General features: G+C 39.0%; 2 protein-coding genes across 8 annotated transcripts in view; one reads left to right on the top strand and one right to left on the bottom strand.

Moving 5' to 3' along the window:
* LOC139118527 (26S proteasome non-ATPase regulatory subunit 1-like) overlaps positions 1-16980 on the bottom strand; it is a 168025-nt gene that overhangs the window by 91437 nt on the left and 59608 nt on the right. The window lies entirely within an intron of this gene.
* LOC139118530 (5-hydroxytryptamine receptor 2A-like) overlaps positions 1-16980 on the top strand; it is an 86760-nt gene that overhangs the window by 46131 nt on the left and 23649 nt on the right. Inside the window, exon 1 of one of the 6 annotated variants that reach the window (XM_070681875.1) lies at positions 12298-12386. The exons of 4 other annotated variants lie outside the window; for them this stretch is intronic. The gene's annotated coding sequence lies outside the window, so the exon portion shown is untranslated. Of the gene's footprint in view, positions 1-12297; positions 12387-14200; positions 14264-16980 lie in introns of those variants that run through there. One more of the 6 variants, XM_070681879.1, reaches the window with a different exon arrangement.

The following is a 16980-nucleotide window of genomic DNA, read 5'->3' as shown; positions in this document are numbered from 1 at the left end:
CACAGTTAACGCCCGAATGGTATCAAAGATTTACATGACGTACAATCACACTCTCCCAATAGCAGTCTACAACACCAGAGTTTGGTAAATGCAGATGCTTGATACAGTAAGATCCTGAATCCTATCATCAAAACTGACTGACATTTGAGAGATAACCCAAAATAATGGAGAAAATTGTTAAGAACAATATATCATGTTTGATTCCAGCTGCCCTATATCCATATTGTGATTTACCGATTCGACTGTATGCCCAGTGTCGGTACCAGCTGGGCTGTATCCCAATCATGGGTATTCACTTAGCTGTGAGTATCCACTGGGCTATATGCCTGGGTGATGGGTATTCTCTTGACTGGCTGTGTTCATTATGGGTATCCACTGGGCCGTATGCCCATGGAAGGGCATTAACATATTAATCTGGGTATGCCTAATATGGGTATACACTGGTTTCATCCTTGCATACCCATGATAGGTATTCATTGGACTGTGTGCACTTTATGGGTATCCACTAGGAGTCATCCTTGCATACCCATGATGGGTATTCATTGGACTGTGTGCATCTCATAGGTATCCACTGGGCTTCATCCTTGCATACCCATGATGGGTATTCATTTGGACTGTGTGCGCTAAATGGGTATCCACTGGTCTGTATTCTCAATTGGAGTCTCCAATGCGGCCAATTTACATGAATGAAAGTTAGAATTGCCACAAAACCCTAAAAAGAACTTAGCTTTCTACATCTTGTCTCAACCTCTGAGCTGAGCACACTCAAGTGCTCCGTAACCATCTTCTTTCCCTCTCCCATGTGAAATGGAGGATATAAATACAGCATTGAACAGCGCTCACTTGCACTTCATATTGAAGTGTTTTCAGCCTTATAATTGACAACAGCTGCCAAGTAGGGTTAAAATGAACACTCTCCGTGAGGGAGATTTCTACATGGAGATTTACTCTGTTTGTAATTAAAAGATAATGAGATCACGGCAAACACTTCTTCCACTAGCTGACAGAGAGTTTTTTTTTGATACTGACATGAAACTACAAGCTTTACATTACTTTACTAGGAGCAGAAGAGATGTTATCACACTGTGGTAGCCGTACATTAATCATAAAACAAATTGAAAATGTCAACGGCGTTGACGAAAATAATGTCTTTCAGAGTGTGTGAGATTAATGGTGTTTGACAATGATGCACCAGGGTGGCAATCACTTCAATATAAAAGTGTTTTGAACATTTCATAATTGTGTACTTCAGATATCCGTGAGCGATGATGACATTTCTTTCAGCGAGACAGAAAAAAATGGTGATGAGGACAATGATCGTGGCATTCAATTCCATCTTCAACCACGCACAAACATCACAGACTACAATACTGCATCATCAAGGGCTGGCACAATATTACCTTGATTAAAAAAATAGAAGAAGATCATATTTTTTAACAATGCTAATATAAGACAGTCGAGCAGTAGCTTTTCTGAAAGATTGCTGCTAACATAGATCATGATAGTATCACGGGGAGACATGAAGTCCAGAGAGGAGAAGTTGTTTTGAATGGAAAAAAAGATTATCAGTTCAGCAAGGTGACAGATTACAATGAGAGAATAGCAATCAAACGGTTAGTTACTCTGTCTGTGTAAACTTAGAGATGAGTTACGTGGGGACTTGGGTCATCTCATTGATTTGTGAGGCTAATCCAATATCACTTTGCTTGCTTTGTCGGCATTAATCTCCAACCGATCATTACGGATAGAATATTAAAATCTGTTTGCCATCCCGACTAGTTTCGGCATTACTTTGGTGAGACGGGGGGAAAAACGGAAAAAGTCAGAACAATATTGATCTAGGCGATGGAAGTGATGTACGTTCCATTAAGGTGGCAGCAAACTGAACACAGAGTGAGAAGGAAGGTGTTTCTCTGTTTACAAATCTCCACAGAAAACTGGCACCACCACCGATTATAAATTTCCCTATGTCTATCAAGCCCTCGACTCGTTCACTTGGGCTTTCCAACGCTATTTAACATGCAGTCTTCACTACCTGAGTGACGAATGGCAAAAAGAAAAAGGCAATTATGCTTTGAAATGAAACTAAATCTGAAACGTTTTAGTCCTTGTCAAGTTTTTAAGGGGGGCAACTCAAAAAATTTGGAATGTCCTCGAGCCGCAGACAGAACAATAATTTTGAAAATTCATGACAAAGAAATCAATGAGCTAATGACATGAGCATACGTGTGCCAACCAGACGTAAAGAAAATCAACAATCATGTGAAAATGTTTAATACACTCCAAATGATGCAGCTCAACAATCTGTTGTATGCAAGCATATGTACAGTAGCTACTTTTTATTGCGTTTTTTCTCTGAAACTTTGATTTTCCCAAAAAGTACATCAGGGAATACGTTGCCTAGCAATACCGGTAGAGACAGAGCAGAAGGGATATTTGATTTTCTGAACTTTTTCAGAAATTGTCGGCGAAGGTTAACCCATGGCTTGTAACTTTTCAGGTTAATTTATAAATTGACCACAGAAGGGACATAAACCCTTTTTTCACCAAGGTCATCAAAGGTCACCAAAAGTCACCAAAGGTCACAAGTCAGTAACATTGCTACTGTGCTTTCAGTAACAATGCCAAGGAATGACACACAAATTTTCTTCCCGCCCCTAAAAGGAATTTCCATGATAGCTGAAAAGGTGTATTCTTGATGAGATTAAATTGAAGGCATATTGTTTCAACAGGTTTAAAATTCGATACAAAACAAAAGCCTTTGATAGTGTGAATTTGATAGGTACATACACAGAATTACGTCAAGTGTACCCATAGACAGTGGATCACCACTCACTGTACCACGCCAAGGAATATGCTCCCTCTAAGTGTTTTGCAAACACGCCTTGATGAAGTACAGCTACAAATTGCAAGGACAATCCTTTTGAAAGTTACAAAGACAACTTGATTAACACCAATACACACAAAAACAGGAAACAATGCCTGCGCATTCTTTGTCCAATGTGATGGAAGTTTACTGTGTAAACAATAACAACACCAAGTCAATGCTCCCAAAGCACTGTAACAGCAAGAGACATCCTGGGATAACACATTTATACAAATGGTACGTTCAGACTGACGACTTTGCGTCGGCCCAGGTCCCGACCAGGGCCGGGGCCGACGTAAAAAACCAATGTGGACACGCTGAGTCAGCCCTGGGCCGACTCAGTTTGGTCCCGGTTAGAAGGGGGGTTCAGGGCCGACTCAGGGCCGACGCAAAATTTGGTCCGACGCAAATCGCCAGTGTGGACACGTTACGTCGGCCCTGGTCCCAGTTGTCCAGGCCTCCGCTATGGATCGAAGTTGAACTAGTCACACTATTCGCACAAACAAACGACGTTTGAAACTAAAGTTTACACCTATCGAAAGTTTTCAATCCAGTCTTTACATTTTAATATCATCCCATGTACGCTGAACTTCCCACCAACCTTTGTTCCGCAAACGAGACCATGTCATTCGATTCCACAGTGCACGTAATAGACTAGAGAGGCATGTCAAAAATGCCGCGCACTGGTTATTTCTCCACCGCGGTCTTATATATACCATGTGCTCATCCAATAAATGGTGAAGGTCTCTCCGATGATTAAAAGGGTGAGTGGTAGTCATATTTGCCCTTCTTGTGCGTAAAAACACAGGAAAATCATGAACAGTAGAAACAGCGTGCCATATTCAAATGCGCCATTTTGAACTTTGACAGGTCAGAGGTCACAAAGGAAGGTAAAGTTACGTCGGCCCTAATTCTGGTACGGTAAGTGTGGACACGGACCAAATTTAATCCCAAAAGGACAATTATTTTGCGTCGGCCCAAATTTCAGTTGGGTTGCCAATGTGAACAAGATAAAAGACAAAATGGACACAAAATTAGCAAGTAAAAACTGAAGTTATTATGCCTTTGACACTCAATATTGTACACCTTGTTTTTTTGTAACGTAAATTTGAACCATTACACTGTAAAATGGAAGTTGGGGTTTGAAAGGTTTACACCATACAATTAGCAGGATATTTGTATATGTATGACTGTAAAACTTGTCTTTTTAGTTGCATCAGTGAGAATGAACTGATTGCCATGAAAATCTGAAAACACTGAAAAAGCATGCAGCTTATTGAAAGTGTGAAATTAGTCTTTCAAAAGTCAAAATAAATGATAAAGCAAATTGAAAACCAAAATCATATATATTTAAAGGGTTTGAAAAATACTTAAAAGATATTTGTAGATATTTTGTCAGTTTAATCGCCACAGTAAATGGGAGTACAATTTCTAAAGTCAAATGGACCACACAACTGACACTAATGCACAGCCATTTGATCCCCAGATCAAGCTCCTGACACTCACACGAGAAATAATTGAAGAAAGGCGAGCAACGGGGGCAAAAAATAGACCTGGTGTAAGCCATGAATGTGTTAACTCATAAATGAATTGCAAGCCATGAGAGATTTTACACCTTGTGAAAAAGTGACAATGAACAGATGCCAATTAGTGATGTTACAACACCAAGCCTAGAAGAAAGATCACGACACGCACGCTCTGCAAAAAAGTCTTAACATATTCACCGTGACAAAAAAAAATTCAAGAATCCAATTTAAAGAAGGGAGAGAAAAAGAAATTTCCTCAATGCTATGAGTGATTAGCCTATTCTGGCCACCTTGATGTTTTGTATCAGCGGGATAACATTGGTGAGCACAAAGCTTAAAAAGGCCGTAGCGGATAGATGTTGAATAAAGAGTCACTTATTTGTAGATTTACAGAGAGCCGCTAATCGCGCCGACAAGAAGCGTTCTTCACCTGTTTGAATTCGTCTAATCCGGAGCAATCACCCACGTGTATCCAATTATGGGCCGCAGCGCAGGATTACGCACTTTGATATCCACAAAGGTTTCCACTGACAGGTATCCAACCGCTATCTTGTCAAGGCAATTACACATTTAATCTTTACATAATGATCTGATTTACGACGTCCAAATGTTGTCATTTAAAGGGGGTAAAAGAAAATCAAGGTAACTCAGTTATAAAAGAATCGTCAAGGTCACTTGAGATGATTGAAGAAACACTCCCGTCAGCTACTGCTGGTGAATGTGTTTTTTCTTTGTTCATTCCTTGTAATGCTGATTATCAAACTAACACGAGTACTTTGTAAAAAGGCGTCAAAACTTTCCTATACTCACTAATTGTTCAGTTGATAATGACATTGGAGGGTAAAATTATTGTATCTGCTCTAATGTCTGCATGGTGACGTGTAAAGTTGATTTAACCAACTAATGCACACAATTTCCCTTGATCACACATTCTCTTTCGTTAGACTAGACTAACGTATGTCAGAAAGCAGTTGCTAATCTTCTTACAAAACAGGTTAAGAAAGCAAAAAATATTCAATTATTTAAAATCTAATGCATGAATAAAGGATGACCATTAAACTGGTTGCAATTCCCTCTAGTGAGACACTCCCCCCCCCTCCAAGCAAACTACCGTACATTGAAATTGTCTATTCTCAGATAATCTCACTATAGTTTATATGCATGAAACATCTCCTTCAAAAGCGAGCAGTAACCATGGAAATCTATAATGCAGTTTACACAAATTATCATTGTATAGGATGAATGCTATCTCTGTGTGTGAGCGATATAAACACTGATAATGTAACAAAACTTGGAAAAAAAATCAACGTAAAAAGACCCTCCCCTTCAAGCAAACTACCGTACAGTTCTTAGAAAATCTCACTATAGCTTTGAAACACCTCCTTCAATAGACAGCAGTAACCATGGAAATCTATAATTCATTTTACACAAATTATCATTTTATAGGATGAATGCTATCTCTGTATGTGAGCGATATAAGCACTGATAATGTAACAAAACTTGGAAAAAAATTCTACGTAAGAAGTGTGTATTTGAAAAAAAAATATGTCCTTTTTGTGCCATGTTTCCTGGATATTTGCCTGTATGCTGCCATCCCGAAATGGAAGTATGCCATTAAGACCTCTTTCTCTATCCTTGACACTCATTCAGGAAATCCATCACTGAACCATTTGCTGTGATAATCTATCCAGATAATTCCTGGCTATTTGTATTAATGAGCTACATTTGGAGATAGTGACGTCTTTCCAAGCCCCAAGCTCCACGATCAGTGTGGAAAAACGGCTGAGTCACTTCATATTGGGCTGTGTCTAATATCTGTCATTTAGATTCTTTTTACACATGGTTTGAGGGGCGTCATCCACATCTATCTTATCCTCAAACAACACCGCCACTCTCTCTCTCTCTCTCTCTCTCTCTCTCTCTCTCTCTCTCTCTCTCTCTCCCTCCCTCCCTCCCTCCCTCCCTCCCCATAAACTCAAACATTTTCTTTTAAGGATTTTGTACTCCCTTCTTCATCCAATCGGGAAATCAAGGCACCATTAGTGAAGTTCAAGTTCTCTAACTCAGGAAATAACCATAATAAACACACCACTGAACTGCCACTTAGTCCCTGTCCACTTTGAAAACAATTAGGTCAAGCGATGTACTAAATCGAGAACAACTCCGCTCTCTCATCTACGTCACATCTATTTCTCTCTCTACAACTTCACTGAACATAATTTGCCCACTTTGCAAAAAAAAATGTAGCTTGGAGATGGTGTCCGGCTGTTTTTTTGTACCAGCAACTGCACGAGTACGTCACAAAATAGAAATTGAACAATGTATATCCAGCTGCAATCGCTACACATTATACAAGTGACAGTCCGGCAACCTGTTGTTAGATAAGCCCCTATACTTCATGTATAAATATGCATTAAAAAAATACCATTATGGGGATCAGTGCCACCTCATTTTGCAGAGAACGTTGTATACTGTTGTGTAAAAAAGAGAGGGATATTTAGAAGTAGGTGGAAAAAAAGCCCTCAGTACACACTGGTGTTTGTCTTTCAGCCAGCATAATGCTGTATTACTGCTTGCAAAGTCTTGAAATTTGACAAATTACACTGCGGGTCAGTTCAACAACCGACTATCCCAATACAGTGAAATGAGAAACACTTGGAGTGTGGATTTTTGATACTTCAATGACTGTCAATTGTTTTTAGGGAGACTCAGGGGATGATTGGAAAACACAGCAATGACGTCACATATTGCGTCAGCGTAAGAGGTTTAATTTTTTCCACCAATTTCTGCAATCACTGGTGATGTCTTGGGTGTTTGTAAACAGTCTGGGAGGGGATCAGTCATGCAATAATGAGATCAGAAACAGAGCCGCACACTGCTGAGTTCATCAACCAGAAAACGGCTGTCTTGCAAAACCTGACAACATATTCAAATCATCCGTGAATGAGTTTAACACCAATCACGGGCCAGTGAGCTCTTACACACTACACAAACACTGGTATAGTAAGCTATTTCTGTCACTGAGTACGTATAATCCATGCTTGCAGATTATATGGACTTGTGGCTGCATTCATAAGGTATGAACCATAAACCTATACTGCTCTTGTATTATTGCTTTTTTTGGCAAATCCAATATTTTTCCAGTACAAACCTCCTTAAGTCATTTTGAAACATATATTTCTATGATAATGAATTTATGTATCATATAATGTAATTATTATTCTTTTCAACTGACTCCAACAGTTTAGTTTCAATGGCTGTATGATCAGCATGCGTTTATGGCCGCACATTGGACGCTACCCTACTAGCATTGTTCCTTGTGCACATTACATAGTAGCATGAATATGATGATGAAAAACTCCCCTGTCGTTGAGTTCCTTGCAGCGGCTCCCTGATTTGAAGGGTTCAACCACAAAAACTTGAACAATGTACATATTTAAACTGCACAGTAGCCGCTTTCCTTCAAGTGTCAACAGGTTTGGAATTTCAAAAGTTTCCGCATCTGCTAACACAGCAAATCAATCACAGTCCATCTATTGACTGACGGCACACGCGTCGAGCCAATTCAAATATAATGAATACAAAATCACCACAGAAAATGCATTCAAAGTGGGAAAATGCAGCGATTACAACTTGAATGCTCTCGGATGTAACAGAATGTCAGTTTTTAATAATCCTTCCGTGAATACGTACATAATTGCATGCTGGAGATTACATGTGTCATTACTTTCTAAAAGTACATTCTGAAGAAATATGTCCGTACTATCATCTTCTACTGACCTACATCGAAGTTATGCACTAGGGTCGCATATGTTGTGTCATCAACCCTCGGTTCCATGTGATTTCACAAGTTGTTTATGTCTGAATTTTGGCTGGCCAGTGACAGAATGAATCACTCAGACTGGTGGTGGGCTGGTTTTACATTTACCATAGAGCCGACAGCTCAGTCGTTTAAAAGATTTACAGGAGCGACAGCTAGAGTACCACACCCATGCAATCAACAAGTCTTGGCTTCTTGATCAAACACTGAAACAATTCTTGCCTTTTTGTTCTCAACCATAAAAAAAAACCAGAAGGATGAAATAGATAAACATAAAAAGTTATTTTTACTAATGAGCTTCGGTTTTACTTGAGTTTATACAAACCAATTGTTAAAAACAACACAGTTACCCAATGTTATCAACTTGTGGCCAGTCAGTAAATTAAGGTTGTACCCATGAACAATAAAATAAATCTTTCGTTTCATTCAATGCTTTGCCACCCCTCTGAATAGAAAAGAAAAACAAATTGCTAAATCACTGCCAGTCATGCACGTGTGCATGCATGGCCCTGACTAGCACAGAAAGAACAACAACTGCAGTATTTACACACGCGTCCTAAGACCTCTTTCCTGTGTACATCCCTCTGGCATAATCTTTTTCAAAAGAATCTCAAAACCAGGAGAATGAAGCCAGGGGTGAAGAGTTTCACAGAATATGCCAGTGCAAGATCAGAGTTCTCCAGACGCGAATCAATTCTTTCTGCACTACTAGGAACTCAAACGCTGCAAAGTGTGATACCTGATACAATCGCAGTGCTTTATACAACAGTTGAACTTCTAAAAGTGGTTTGTGAAGTTCCCTAAGGACACAAGAATAGTGCCGTTTCACGTTGGCCTGATGGTGCTCTAAGTACCTGAAAGAACAGGCAGTGTTCCGATAGACATGTAACGTCTAGAGGCTAAAATCATCACTACCAAAGTCAATCTCAAACTTCCAGAACTCAGATTCAATGTAGACAAGGAACTCAGGTGCTAATGGAATATATGAGATGAAAGTTTTTCAAAACTGTCTGCAGGTAAAAATATATTACAGTTAACCATGTAGTACCCAATCTACATATTACCTATGGATGTCATAGACTTTCAAATTTAATTTTCAAATGGGGGTTCACACAGGACTCCCACTTGGGTGGCTACTGTGAGTCAGTCCCGGACAGTACAGCCGACCTGGTCAGATATGATGAACAGTTTGACAGTACTCTTGTTTGAGAAGTGTCCATTCATGCAAGTGCTAATTCACTGCTTTAAAAAAAAACTAGAGCAAACAGACACACACAATGTAGGGCTTCAATCAGTTGTTAACCCCCAGACGGCTTGCATCGGTTCGAACTGTCACTATTCGTGGTAGCACACGTGATGCAGATCTTTGGAAAACCTGAGTTCACTGCTGCCACTTTCATAGAGACAGCTAGTGCCTTTCACACTATAACATGTCAATCACAGTTGTCTTGAAGTCACTAACATTGGCATTAGTTACTAATTCTATCTGGGAGTCATTTCCCCAATAATCTGCTGTCAATTTCCATACAAAGTTACTTCACATGGATTTTCCTCCCCTCTTTCTCAAAAAAAAATCTGTTTTAAAAAAGAAGAGAAGGACAACCGAGAGATTTAATTCACGATACACGGAACTACCCTGGCAACAAACTGCCTTTCTTTAACGTCAATGTGAGGTGCACCCACTGACTGCTGATTACAGGTTTACAGCGCCTCAACTTGAGATCTCAAAAACCAAGCAAGAAAGAGTAAACTGGGGCATAATTCTTTAAACTGTGATTCAGGGTTGATTATGTATAAATTGAAATCACACACTAGATACTTTACTATGACGTTGAAATTAAAATACTATTTCTGTTTTATGACAGGCAATAATACGATGGAAACTCTAGCATCCAATCAAACCTTAAAATCATGATGTATTTTTCTAGACGTACTTTTGGCATTTTAGTGTATGCATAGACCCCATTTCAGTCAATTAGTACACATACTTTATGAACAGTATAAAGATACCATCTCTAACAACTGACTATATTGATTGCATGTGCTCTATCACAGATATATGTGGCACACTTTCAACTTTTATTGGCTCGCAGCGTGGCATTGAACTCTAGAGGATCAGCAATGTACTTCGGAATCCACGTCATCACAGCAGCTACACTCATCCCCTACCATTCAAATTATGAAAATGGGGGGGGGGGGAAGTACAATGAATATCTGAGTGATGTACAAACTCACTCTTGAACTAGAAGATACTGATGTGAATAAAGTACGCTATTCAGCAAAAAATAATTCCTCAGTCACGATTGGTTTTTCAGAAACTACAAATCCTGAATACAGAGACATTTAATATACTAGCCATCCTTTTGTAGGCGTACAGTCAATCACAATTTGTTTTTGGCACTGAGACAGGGATTTGACGGCATGGACAAAACTGTAACCTTCTCCTTGTGTGACATGAACAATAGAAAACCAACGTACAGGAAAACAGTAATCCCATTGAAAAGCGGTCGGCAAATAACCAGGAATATTGTGTAAACTTGAACTCAAAGTGACACAATTTCAGAGTCAATTAATCACAAATGTGTCCTTATCATTTCTAAACATGGTCACTCTAGATGCTATCATACACCGGACTTGGACGATGACTTCGCTGACCCTTTAAGATCAAGAACACCTATAAAGACAACTTACAATTGTCACTCACGGTATTTAAAGGTTTAAAAGCACTTAATCTACAGTCCCCTTGGGTGCAATTCCAATCCAGACAAAAAAAGCAAAGCAACACACTTTTAGAATCCAACCATCGGAGCATAATGAAAATTTTAATCAGGTTTTATCATCGGACAGAAAATTTCATGTTGATTTCTTGTAAAAAGAAATTGACCACCACTACAGAGAATTTCATGCATGTTCAAGTAGATTCTTGCATTGTGAACGCTGAGTAAAAGATTTGCCACATGGAATTCTACTACCAAGGGACGGCCCACTGATGTTGTCTGTGTCTTCATCTATGGGTTTTCAGAGGGAAATGTTGGGCTGATGAATTTTCCTATGCAGTATTACCTTAGTGTGGTGTCTCCACAAATACATGCCAGCCAAGTCTGAGAATTCAGTACAAAGAAATTTCACTTCCACAGAATGTGCTTTATTAATTTTAAGATTCGTTCCCCACAATGTTTTCTGATAATACAAATTGCGATGCTATTTTAAATTATAGCCCTGGGGTTTTTTTTTGTTATAGGGATAGATAGATAGTGTATAGTTAGATAGATAGTGGGTGTATTTAAGAGAAGGATAAACACTGAGTTTAGTTTCAGCTGTCCTTTGACATTTGCTGGTGTATTTGGACTTGTTCACAGTTATCATGAAAGAAAACTGATATATGTCTATGGAGGGACAAATTAAGAAAATCAGAAATCAGATAAACAGAATCACTACACACAGGTGCTTGTACAGGTTTCTGTTTCTTTGAAAAAAAAGGTTATTTGCTTGCGTCAGATAATAATGAATGACAACAAACAAAAATAACTTTTCTCCCCTGTGAAAGGTTTCAATACCAAACTAAGGATGCATGGGTGCCGGGTCTGACGGTCACAGTCCAGATACGAGAGCAGGATCTGACGTAAATGGTGAGGTGAGGGATAATAGTAGATTGTTTCATGAGCGATGGTGTTGGAGTAGAAAGTTGTGAGTAAGGCACGAGACACAGTCTTTGTTTGGAATCTTGCAAACATCATTCATATTATTAAAAACATGGCGTAGGTCTGACAGCTGTCAATAAGTCGTTGACACTCCCCCTTACCAGCCTTTGGCCGACACCCACAATTAGCACCAGCTCTGCATATGGCCGGTCACTCCACCCCTGAAACCCCTTGACAGGAGACGGCAAACAACATCCGTGATTCGCTGACATCAGCACCCAGTGGACTTCCCGCTTGGAACTGACCAATGAAAAAGCATCACGCTGAAAGTGCACACTTAATCAGATACACCTATGATGAAAGACGGCAATTGAAAGGGAAATGTAAAGTAGAAATTTTTGTGGGAGGCAAAAAAAAACCCGAGTCAAACCCTAAGATCACTATGCCTTACTTGATATTGATACTCTGACAGGATTAGGGGTAGCATGGTCTATTATTTTGTACACACAGCAAATTCCTTGCGCTTAAAACAGGTATTTCACTTTTCTTTTCTTTCTGTGCGATGTTTTCACGTATTGATTGTCTGTAGCTGAGCATGTCCAGAAAGACTATATATAGTACTACAGTCAGTGCTAGCAGAGGAACTGTATTTCATTATTCTGTACTGTTGTAACAAGATGTATTACACAGAATTCATCTCCCATTTTAGGGTTTTCAGAATATTAGACAGCTATTATTTCATGAATATTTGACTATTTTGACTTCGAAAATCACATTAATGTTTCAAAACTTTGATATGAAATATTGTGACACTATCTTTCTAAAATCAATGTCACCCTTAAACCTTTAGAAATGACCACATTCTTCCACCAAAAAATTTACGAGCAATAATATTTCATCTTTACCCAAATAACAAAAAGCTCTATAATATGCTGTATCAATTAAAAGCTGTCACCTCCTGGGCATTGTATCTGATCACTGCACCCCTGTTCAACCAATACCACTTCATATCCACTGAATTTGAAGGGCAAAAAAAATTTGTAAAAGTTAAAAAGATAATTTCCTGTTTAATAGCAGGAAAATTAACACCACCAGATAGGTCGTAACATTCCAAGGACCGACACTAGATACTTAAGGCCAGCCATGATCTTCAAGTAACCATAATCCTGTGACCACTTTTCAGTTTTTACGGGAGACATTATATTTATTTATCCAGTGTCTGCACAAAATAGTGCTTCTGTCACTTATTTTGCTCATAAAAAGGAAGGTAAGAAGCTTCTTCCGGATTGAAGACACTTTCCGAAAACCATGACCCCGTGACATCTTGAGGGGGAGAAAAGTGAAAGTTTACGTACGTCGGGAATAGGAGAACGGTCTGTGTTTTAAGCCAGCAGGCACCTGACAGCAATGTCAGTGATTGAGTAGTAAAAGAATTAGCCCCAGCAAAATATGTGATAATGGATATGAGATGGTAAATGACAGCACTATGTGCAATGTATCCAGGCTACTCAAGGTAATTTAGCGATACTGGATCCCGACTGATGGATTCTGTCTTCCTTTTTTTGAATTTTTTGGGGGGGGATAATCAACAGAAATATCTCTTATGGTTTTAATATTGTATCAGAACTGCTAACAAAGTATCCTTGATGTTTAAAACTCTATTTGCCCTCATTTTTGAGGCGTTATCCTTTATTTGTGTTTTGTTTGCAAAATTTGGAGTCTCTTGTTCTGCTCACAAAGTTGAAATACTTTAATAGTATTCAGTGTGTAGAAGCAGCAAGTACGTGTGTGATGTCTAAATGTTATCATAGAGACTGAATTTCAGTCCAAACTAGAATTCAATTTTGAAGCACTGCATATTGCACACTGACTGTGTGCTGTGAATTGGCAAGACAAAATGCCTTTGCATTTCAACATACATGTGCTTGATAGAGAAGGCGGCCAGGGGAGAAATATATTTTGTTTTCTAAAAGAAAAATATTATCAAAAGTTACAGCTTCTGTCCCTTTTTGAAATGCACAGTATCTTCGAACTGTTCATCCCAAATTGCACTGTAAACATAGTGACTATCACCTAGCCACTGGTTTGGGCCAAAGTTGTTATGATCTGCTGTAGTTTACCGCCCTGCCAGCCGCAAGACGTAAACACCACGTGTACCGTGCCTTGCATATACCCCTACTTCAGCAAAACCCCCGCCACCAGTTCGTGGTACACACATGCATGTATGAAAGGTGGAATTCTATTTTTCCCCTTTCGGCGGTTTACAATCTGTGTAAGTCCGTCCCCTGAGGATATCCTCAATGCTTTGCAGGCTGCACCCTCACAGTGACACAGTGTTTACCTTCCCCATGGTCTGGTGTGCACTGGGGTTACAATTACACAATGTGAACGTAGAATCAACACAGATGAGGTATGTTTAGCACTTTAACTGATGTTTTTTCCTTCTCTCATTTTCTCATTAAGCATCCTAGAATCCCTTGAGAGATCGTCCACTCCATGTTGTGCAATCGCTCTTAATGATTTAAACTGATATCCTTGGTATTTCGGCACAGATGATCAAATCTTTTTATCATGAAATCTATGCGGTATAGATATTTTTTATGAACAGAAGTATTCATGCGAGTTTGTTGTCATGGTTCTTGAAACTTTCAACTTCTCTCAGTGGTAACGAATGAAGGCACAAAACATGCAGAAAAGAATTTGCTCAAGGTATCAGGCAATGATGATATGGATGGAGTCCATTACTGAATCTGTCCCATGACTGGAGGTAAATTAGAACAGCTGTGAAACCAGACAGCTCAGTGTCTGTCAATATCGGTACGGAACCATCCATGATTTTTTTTCACATCCAAGTCAACACATAGCTTATACAACTTGTACCTGCACAGAATTTGAAGATAACGAATTTGGCTAGTGATCTAGTTAACCAGAATTCAGGTTCTACGATGTGTCAAACAGACACTGCTGTACTCTAGTCAGTTTTACGGCCTTGTAGAATAGGAAACACATTAGCTCATCTTTGGTTAGATCCAGTGCCTTCTGGTTTTTCTCCCCTACTGACAGTCATTGTCAACTGTCGTATTCTATGCACAATAGAAACCACAGCTTAGGCATGTGCAGTTAAATTTCTGTGGAAGTTTTTCAGAACAACAATTTTTTTTTCCTTTCACTTCAAATATTTTGACACATTTTGTGTTTGAAAAGGGCAAAGCATTGACTTTTTCTCCCAAATTCGACACCTTTTCATAACTTTCAATTCATGTTTTTACTTAATATTTTTAAAGTGACGCATTGCAATCAACAAGTCTAAAAAAATGTTAAATATTCACTTTGCAAGATTTCACCCCCACTGTTAGTCCATCCCTAGAAGGGTGTCCTTTTTTTCACAGGAAGGCTTGAAGGAAATAACAGGAAATTCATGAGGTAAACACAATGTTTGTAACTTATTATTATTGTTCAGGAAAAAGGACTACCTTTCTTCTTCTTGTCCCTTGAAGTTTTGATTTGTCCGGAAATACAGTGTCCCCACAGGGTACATTAACCTGGTTTGTGAATAGTATTTTTCAATTAAAGTGACCTAAACTAATATTGATAGTTTTGTGAGAGGGGGGGAATCAGAACTGGGTAAAGTTTCAAGGAAAACAATGATTACAGTGGGTGTTTTCTGGTAACTAGTGGAGTCTGACTAATTTAAGAAGCTGGCATCATGCCTCGAGTTTTGAGGCGACTGTGTTTTGTTGGTGGTTCATTAGGCTTTGTCTGCGTTTACGTTGTGTTTGTTCCAGTGAGCGGTTTTCTCCAGTGAGCGCGGCTTTGATAAGGTCTCCTGGCCAAACTCCCCAGTGATATCAAACTAGCGTTTCTGTGATCATTTAAAGTTCTTGTCACAGTCGACAAGACCTTTTCTGTTTTTGTTTGCATGCCAACATCAAAGTTTCAGCCCACTGTGATTATCTCTTTTGCTAATATGCTTCTGGTCAAATATTTTCAAAAGCTGAAAGTTTTGAAGTCTTCCGATAATCAGTTCGCTGTACTGCTGTCTGAGTACAGTAGTCTCGAAAATATCAAAAGCCACTGAGTCAACACCCAGCCTTTGTACAACCCGACACATCTTGCTGGTTTATAAAGTTGGACTTACTTGGAGTCAGAGGACTTTACAATGTGGTTTTACTTTCTTTTAAACCCAAATCTGAAAAGCATACATCCCTGTTTGAAGACTAATGGAACCTACCAGCAAGTCAGCTCTTAATAGTTTTTCATCACAGCTGACCGTAATGGCACTCGGTAGGGCGTTCTTGAAAAAAATATCGATACAAATTAGTCATCAACAGCGATATCACGAACAAATTGGTCATTTGTTCAAATTTTCAAGAAATGCAAGCGACAGGAATGTTGGCCCACGTCAACGAATATGACACGTAACATCTGTGTGACGATTTATCCGGATTTTGAAACAAACAAGGATTTTCACGGCCATCATCAGTGTGTATTTCTTCAAAGTACATGACTGCCAGAGGGCATTTTGTCATAGAATCAGAAAAAATTCCTGTTTTACATTTCACATTTCCCCCCAGCATCGCAATGGATGTTACAGGAATTTCCAACAGTCTTATTGAGCTTTAAAGTCTAGTGAGAAGACCTCTGGGCATCTTTCCTTCAAATGAAATTTCCTTCAAGGTGTAATGACATCATGTTACCATGTTTGACTATGAGTGTTATTACAGTGGTTTTCTGAAAAAGTTGAGTCCGTTCGGTAACAGAGCAGCAGATTGTTCAACCCATAGTCAGTATTGTACAGATAGTTTTGTGGTACAACAATATCTTTTCTGCATTCAAATTCTTGCCACAAGCTGTGTTTTTCTACTTCACATTCATAAATACAGGTTTTGTACACATCACAATGGGAGATAAAGCCAATTATCGTAATGGTTATGATACATTGTCAATTTCTCACACTTTCTATTGTCAATTTCTCAAACCTTGCTGCCATTTACAATATGCTTTCTCCTGCTCACTCAGAACAACTAAGATTTCACGGTGCAAATTTCAAAGATTTTGAATTGCAATTAGAATTGAAAGCTTTGGAATATTTATATCTGTGAAGGTTATTGAAACAGATTACGTTGA

The sequence above is a fragment of the Ptychodera flava genome, chromosome 19 (genome assembly GCF_041260155.1).
Source record: "Ptychodera flava strain L36383 chromosome 19, AS_Pfla_20210202, whole genome shotgun sequence".
NCBI lineage: Eukaryota > Metazoa > Hemichordata > Enteropneusta > Ptychoderidae > Ptychodera > Ptychodera flava.
The sequence above is the reverse complement of the archived record's forward strand: the minus strand, read 5'-3'. Positions and strand labels throughout refer to the sequence as shown.